The sequence below is a fragment of the Oncorhynchus kisutch genome, unplaced genomic scaffold, assembly GCF_002021735.2.
Source record: "Oncorhynchus kisutch isolate 150728-3 unplaced genomic scaffold, Okis_V2 scaffold690, whole genome shotgun sequence".
Lineage (NCBI taxonomy): Eukaryota > Metazoa > Chordata > Actinopteri > Salmoniformes > Salmonidae > Oncorhynchus > Oncorhynchus kisutch.
This window is the reverse complement of record NW_022262635.1, coordinates 22,501-31,403: the sequence shown is the minus strand read 5'-3', so window position 1 is coordinate 31,403 and position 8,903 is coordinate 22,501. Positions and strand designations below refer to the sequence as shown.

The following is an 8,903-nucleotide window of genomic DNA, read 5'->3' as shown; positions in this document are numbered from 1 at the left end:
AAGGAAGGTTCAGTAACCCCAGAAAGGAAGGTTCAGTAACCCCCGAAAGGAAGGTTCAGTAACCCCATTTATCACTTACAGTTGAAAGGAAGGTTCAGTAACCCCAGTTTCAGAAAGGAAGTTCAGTCAGGGTTTAATGTCAGTGTTTCACACAACTCAGGAAGCATAGCCCAGGTCCATTACAACCAACATGTCTTTCATGCTGGCCTCTCACATTTGTGCTTTCAATATCTTCTGTTTTGTACTTTTCCCCCATTTCAAACTCGTACCTCGTCCCATAGCCCTAAGGTCTACAGGTAAGATGGGATGACATTTTTCCAGATGTCAAACTTTACTTCCTAGATCCCCAGCCAACCATCACAACTACATCAATCACTGTGTTGTGATGTCTCATTGATTTGTTGTACTCCATCTTACTGAATGGACAGTTTGCTCATGATGCTTTTAACTATGTCCTTTCATTTGACTTCCAATGAGTTGTGATGTATCAGTATTGTGTCTGGTGGATGTAGTCTTTCTGCGGTCATGCTGCCTCTGATTGGTTCAGTCTATCAGTATTGTGTCTGGTGGATGTAGTCTTTCTGCGGTCATGCTGCCTCTGATTGGTTCAGTCTATCAGTATTGTGTCTGGTGGATGTAGTCTTTCTGCGGTCATGCTGCCTCTGATTGGTTCAGTCTATCAGTATTGTGTCTGGTGGATGTAGTCTTTCTGCGGTCATGCTGCCTCTGATTGGTTCAGTCTATCAGTATTGTGTCTGGTGGATGTAGTCTTTCTGCGGTCATGCTGCCTCTGATTGGTTCAGTCTATCAGTATTGTGTCTGGTGGATGTAGTCTTTCTGCGGTCATGCTGCCTCTGATTGGTTCAGTCTATCAGTATTGTGTCTGGTGGATGTAGTCTTTCTGCGGTCATGCTGCCTCTGATTGGTTCAGTCTATCAGTATTGTGTCTGGTGGATGTAGTCTTTCTGCGGTCATGCTGCCTCTGATTGGTTCAGTCTATCCAGTATTGTGTCTGGTGGATGTAGTCTTTCTGCGGTCATGCTGCCTCTGCTTGGTTCAGTCTATCAGTATTGTGTCTGGTGGATGTAGTCTTTCTGCGGTCATGCTGCCTCTGATTGGTTCAGTCTATCAGTATTGTGTCTGGTGGATGTAGTCTTTCTGCGGTCATGCTGCCTCTGATTGGTTCAGTCTGTATTCGTATTGTGTCTGTTGGATGTAGTCTTTCTGCGGTCATGCTGCCTCTGATTGGTTCAGTCTATCAGTATTGTGTCTGGTGGATGTAGTCTTTCTGCGGTCATGCTGCCTCTGATTGGATCAGTCTGTATTCGTATTGTGTCTGTTGGATGTAGTCTTTCTGCGGTCATGCTGCCTCTGATTGGTTCAGTCTATCAGTATTGTGTCTGGTGGGATGTAGTCTTTTCTGCGGTCATGCTGCCTCTGATTGGTTCAGTCTGTATTCGTATTGTGTCTGGTGGATGTAGTCTTTCTGCGGTCATGCTGCCTCTGCTTGGTTCAGTCTATCAGTATTGTGTCTGGTGGATGTAGTCTTTCTGCAGTCATGCTGCCTCTGAATGGTTCAGTCTGTATTCGTATTGTGTCTGGTGGATGTAGTCTTTCTGCAGTCATGCAGAGCTGGCCGGGTTATCTGTGCATCAGCAGGACATAGCAGCTACGCCTGGTAAGACGAGGGGTGGAGGTGTGTGTATTTGTCAATAACAGCTGGTGCGCAATGTCTAATATTAAAGAAGTTTTGAGGTATTGCTCACCTGAGGTAGAATACCTTATGATAAGCTGTAGACCACACTATTTACCAAGAGAGTTCTCATCTGTACTATTCGTAGCAGTCTATTTACCACCACAAATCCGTGCTGGCACTAAGCGCACACTCGACCAGCTCTATAAGGCCATAAGCAAACAAGAAAATGCTCATCCAGAAGCGGCGCTCCTAGTGGCCGGGGACTTTAATACAGGCGAACATAAATCAGTTTAACCAAATCTGGCAAATCTCACCATAATTATATCCTCCTGATTCCTGCTTATCAGAAAAAACTAAAGCAAGAAGTACCAGTGACTCACTCAATACGGAAGTGGCCAGATGACGCGGATGCTACGCTACAGGACTGTTTGGACTGGAATACGTTCCAGGATTCATCCAATGGCATTGAGGAGTACACCACCTCAGTCACCGGCTTCATCAATAAGTGAATCGACGACGTCGTCCCCACAGTGACCGTACGTACATACCCCAACCAAGCATCATGTCTGGAGGAAACATGACAACGTCCCGATGGTGAAGCATGGTGTTGGCAGCATCATGTCTGGAGGAACATGACAACATCACTACGGTGAAACATGGTGTTGGCAGCATCATGTTCTGGAGGAAACATGACAACATCCCTACGGTGAAGCATGGTGTTGGCAGCATCATGTCTGGAGGAAACATGACAACATCCCTACGGTGAAGCATGGTGTTGGCAGCATCATGTCTGGACGAAACATAACACATCCCTACGGTGAAGCATGGTGTTGGCAGCATCATGTCTGGAGGAAACATGACAACATCCCTACGGTGAAGCATGGTGTTGGCAGCATCATGTCTGGACGAAACATAACAACATCCCTACGGTGAAGCATGGTGTTGGCAGCATCATGTCTGGACGAAACATGACAACATCCCTACGGTGAAGCATGGTGTTGGCAGCATCATGTCTGGAGGAAACATGACAACATCCCTATGGTGAAGCATGGTGTTGGCAGCATCATGCTTTGGGGATGTTTTTCAGCGGCAGGAACTGAGAGACTAGTCAGTATCGAGGGAAAGATGAACAGAGCAAAGTACAGAGAGATCCTTGATGAAAACCTGCTCCAGAGCGCTCAGGACCTCAGACTGGGGTGAAGGTTCCAAGACAATGCAGGAGTGACTTCGGGACAAGTCTCTGAATGTCCTTGAGTGGCTAAGCCAGAGTCCGGACTTGAACCTGATCGAACATCTCTGGAGAGACCTGAAAATAGTTTGTGCAGTGACATTCCCCATCCAACCTGACAGAGCTTGAGAGGATCTGCAGAGAAGAATGGGAGAAACTCCCCAAATACAGGTGTGCCAAGATTTCAGCATCATACCCACGAAGACTTGAGGCAGTAATCGCTGCCAAAGGTGCTTCAACAAAGTACTGAGTAAAGGGTCTGAATACTTATGTAAATATGATATTTCAGTTTTGTATTTTTCATGAATTTGCTAACATTTCTAAAAGCCTGTTTTTGCTTTGGTCATTATAGGGTATTGTGTGTAGATTGATGAGTGGAAAAAACTATGTAATCCATTTTAGAATAAGGCTGTAATGTATTAAAATGTGGAGAAAGTCAAGTGGTCTGAATACTTTCCGAAATGCCCTGTGTATGTATTAGTGTTTTATTTTTCATAAATTCAATTTTAATTTTCTTACACTTTAACATTCAAGTATTTTGTGTAAAGTGTTGACAAAATGACACTTAAATCCACATTAATCTCACTTTATAACACAACAAAATGTGGAAAATGTCAAGGGGTGTGAATATTTTCTGACTGCACAGTAACTTGTTGCTTGCTAGCTACTCTGTTGACAGTTTTACAAGAAGACGTGGTAGCTAACTAGCTTGTTAATTGTTGATAAACAAATGAGTGAATGTGCTAGAAAGCTAACCAGCTAGCTAGTTGATAGGTGTGGCTAGCTAAACAGCTACCTAGCTAGCTAGTTGACTGCTGTGGCTAGCTAAACAGCTACCTAGCTAGCTAGTTGATAGGTGTGGCTAGCTAAACAGCTACCTAGCTAGCTAGTTGACTGCTTTGGCTAGCTAAACAGCTACCTAGCTAGCTAGTTGATAGCTGTGGCTAGCTAAACAGCTACCTAGCTAGCTAGTTGATAGCTGTGGCTAGCTAAACAGCTACCTAGCTAGCTAGTTGACTGCTGTGGCTAGCTAAACAGCTACCAAGCTAGCTAGTTGATAGCTGTGGCTAGCTAAACAGCTACCTAGCTAGCTAGTTGACTGCTGTGGCTAGCAAAACAGCTACCTCGCTAGCCAGTTGATAGCTGTGGCTAACTAAACAGCTACCTAGCTAGCTAGTTGACTGCTGTGGCAAGACAAAAAGGACTCGTTTTGAAAGTTGGATTATTTATCCTTGAGGCTTTAAACGTGTTTTCCTGTTATTATGAGCATTGAAAGCAACTGGGAAATGTCCATGGCAGGTATAGTTGTCATCTTAGCTTGTTACATAACTTCTGAGTGATAGGAAGCAGGAGCAACACCACCAATCAGCATGCACCACTGTGCACATGCCGGTCATTACTATGCCAACTAGTGTAATCTAGCCATGTCAGCAAATGACTGCTGTCTGAACACACACATCTGATTTGGTCGCTTGTAACTTGCTGTTTGCACAGGGATGGACAGGGATGGCAGTAGAGATGGCCATTAAGCTAGAACGCTAGTGACATTTTTGTATTTTCAAATATCCCATAGTCCAGATTTTGTACCCAGGTTAGTACTAGCCGTCTACTAGCCCAGCTGGCCAAATCAAATCAAATCAAATCACATTTTATTTGTCACATACACATGGTTAGCAGATGTTAGTGCGAGTGTAGCGAAATGCTTGTGCTTCTAGTTCCGACAATGCAGTAATAACCAACAAGTAATCTAACTAACAATTCCAAAACTACTACCTTATAGACACAAGTGTAAGGGGATAAAGAATAGGTACATAAGATATATGAATGAGTGATGGTACAGAGCGGCATAGGCAAGATACAGTAGATGGTATTGAGTGCAGTATATACATATGAGATGAGTATGTAAACCAAGTGGCATAGTTAAAGTGGCTAGTGATACATGTATTACATAAGGATGCAGTAGATGATATAGAGTACAGTATATACGTATACATATGAGATGAATAATGTAGGGTATGTAAACATTATATTAGGTAGCATTGTTTAAAGTAGCTAGTGATATATTTTACATAATTTCCCATCAATTCCCATTATTAAAGTGGCTGGAGTTGAGTCAGTGTGTTGGCAGCAGCCACTCAATGTTAGTGGTGGCTGTTTAACAGTCTGATGGCCTTGAGATAGAAGCTGTTTTTCAGTCTCTCGGTCCCAGCTTTGATGCACCTGTACTGACCTCGCCTTCTGGATGATAGCGGGGTGAACAGGCAGTGGCTCGGGTGGTTGTTGTCCTTGATGATCTTTATGGCCTTCCTGTGACATCGGGTGGTGTAGGTGTCCTGGAGGGCAGGTAGTTTGCCCCCGGTGATGCGTTGTGCAGACCTCACTACCCTCTGGAGAGCCTTACTGTTGTGGGCGGAGCAGTTGCCGTACCAGGTGGTGATACAGCCCGACAGGATGCTCTCGATTGTGCATCTGTAGAAGTTTGTGAGTGCTTTTGGTGACAAGCCGAATTTCTTCAGCCTCCTGAGGTTGAAGAGGCGCTGCTGCGCCTTCTTCACGATGCTGTCTGTGTGGGTGGACCAATTCAGTTTGTCTGTGATGTGTACGCCGAGGAACTTAAAACTTACTACCCTCTCCACTACTGTTCCATCGATGTGGATAGGGGGGTGTTCCCTCTGCTGTTTCCTGAAGTCCACAATCATCTCCTTAGTTTTGTTGACGTTGAGTGTGAGGTTATTTTCCTGACACCACACTCCGAGGGCCCTCACCTCCTCCCTGTAGGCCGTCTCGTCGTTGTTGGTAATCAAGCCTACCACTGTTGTGTCGTCCGCAAACTTGATGATTGAGTTGGAGGCGTGCGTGGCCACGCAGTCGTGGGTGAACAGGGAGTACAGGAGAGGGCTCAGAACGCACCCTTGTGGGGCCCCAGTGTTGAGGATCAGCGGGGTGGAGATGTTGTTGCCTACCCTCACCACCTGGGGGCCAGTGCCCAAAACCCTTAAAATCCACGTTAGCGCTGTCCTTGTAAAACAGGCGTTGGTCCCAGTCCCTTTATCTAGCGCTAGTTATCAGACATAGCTCATACATCATCATTGTGTTTTACCTGAGTTTGCTACTTCATTCAAACCTTTTCTTCATCTAGAATGCTATACACACCATAGACCTGCTGTATGTCATTTTACACACCATCACATACCATACATCTATAACCCCATACCTCTACCATACATCTATAATCACCATACCTCTACCATACATCTATAATCCCATACATCTACCATACATCTATAATCCCCATACCTCTACCATACATCTATAATCCCATACCTCTACCATACATCTATAATCCCCATACCTCTACCATACATCTATAATCCCCATACCTCTACCATACATCTATAATCCCATACCTCTACCATACATATATAATCCCATACCTCTACCATACATCTATAATCCCATACCTCTACCATACATCTATAACCCCATACCTCTACCATACATCTATAATCCCCATACCTCTACCATACATCTATAATCCCCATACCTCTACCATACATCTATAACCCCCATACCTCTACCATACATCTATAATCCCCATACCTCTACCATACATCTATAATCCCCATACCTCTACCATACATCTATAATCCCCATACCTCTACCATACATCTATAATCCCCATACCTCTACCATACATCTATAACCCCCATACCTCTACCATACATCTATAATCCCCATACCTCTACCATACATCTATAATCCCATACATCTACCATACATCTATAATCCCATACATCTATAATCCCCATACCTCTACCATACATCTATAATCCCATACCTCTACCATACATCTATAATCCCATACCTCTACCATACCTCTACCATACATCTATAATCCCCATACCTCTACCATACCTCTACCATACATCTATAATCCCATACATCTACCATACATATATAATCCCCATACCTCTACCATACATCTATAATCCCCATACCTCTACCATACATCTATAATCCCCATACCTCTACCATACATCTATAATCCCATACCTCTACCATACATCTATAATCCCATACCTCTACCATACATCTATAATCCCATACCTCTACCATACATCTATAATCCCCATACCTCTACCATACATCTATAATCCCATACCTCTACCATACATCTATAATCCCATACCTCTACCATACATCTATAATCCCCATACCTCTACCATACATCTATAATCCCATACCTCTACCATACATCTATAATCCCATACCTCTACCATACATCTATAATCCCATACCTCTACCATACATCTATAATCCCCATACCTCTACCATACATCTATAATCCCATACCTCTACCATACATCTATAATCCCATACCTCTACCATACATCTATAATCCCCATACCTCTACCATACATCTATAATCCCATACCTCTACCATACATCTATAATCCCATACCTCTACCATACATCTATAATCCCCATACCTCTACCATACATCTATAATCCCATACATCTACCATACATCTATAATCCCCATACCTCTACCATACATCTATAATCCCATACCTCTACCATACATCTATAATCCCATACCTCTACCATACATCTATAATCCCATACATCTACCATACATCTATAATCCCATACCTCTACCATACATCTATAATCCCCATACCTCTACCATACATCTATAACCCCCATACCTCTACCATACATCTATAATCCCCATACCTCTACCATACATCTATAATCCCATACATCTACCATACATCTATAATCCCATACATCTATAATCCCCATACCTCTACCATACATCTATAATCCCATACCTCTACCATACATCTATAATCCCATACCTCTACCATACCTCTACCATACATCTATAATCCCCATACCTCTACCATACCTCTACCATACATCTATAATCCCATACATCTACCATACATCTATAATCCCCATACCTTCTACCATACATCTATAATCCCCATACCTCTACCATACATCTATAATCCCCATACCTCTACCATACATCTATAATCCCATACCTCTACCATACATCTATAATCCCATACCTCTACCATACATCTATAATCCCATACCTCTACCATACATCTATAATCCCATACCTCTACCATACATCTATAATCCCCATACCTCTACCATACATCTATAATCCCATACCTCTACCATACATCTATAATCCCATACCTCTACCATACATCTATAATCCCCATACCTCTACCATACATCTATAATCCCATACCTCTACCATACATCTATAATCCCATACCTCTACCATACATCTATAATCCCCATACCTCTACCATACATCTATAATCCCCATACCTCTACCATACATCTATAATCCCATACATCTACCATACATCTATAATCCCCATACCTCTACCATACATCTATAATCCCATACATCTACCATACATCTATAATCCCCATACCTCTACCATACATCTATAATCCCATACCTCTACCATACATCTATAATCCCATACCTCTACCATACATCTATAATCCCCATACCTCTACCATACATCTATAATCCCCATACCTCTACCATACATCTATAATCCCCATACATCTATAATCCCCATACATCTACCATACATCTATAATCCCCATACCTCTACCATACATCTATAATCCCATACCTCTACCATACATCTATAATCCCCATACATCTATAATCCCCATACCTCTACCATACATCTATAATCCCCATACCTCTACCATACATCTATAATCCCATACCTCTCCCATACATCTATAATCCCCATACCTCTACCATACATCTATAATCCCATACCTCTACCATACATCTATAATCCCCATACATCTACCATACATCTATAATCCCATACATCTATAATCCCATACCTCTACCATACATCTATAATCCCCATACCTCTACCATACATCTATAATCCCATACATCTATAATCCCATACCTCTACCATA

General features: G+C 42.7%; 1 pseudogene; it reads left to right on the top strand.

Annotated features, from left to right (window-relative positions):
* Positions 1–285: 285 nt before the first annotated feature.
* LOC109884543 (ankyrin-3-like) overlaps positions 286–8,903 on the top strand; it is a 30,550-nt pseudogene continuing 21,932 nt past the window's right edge.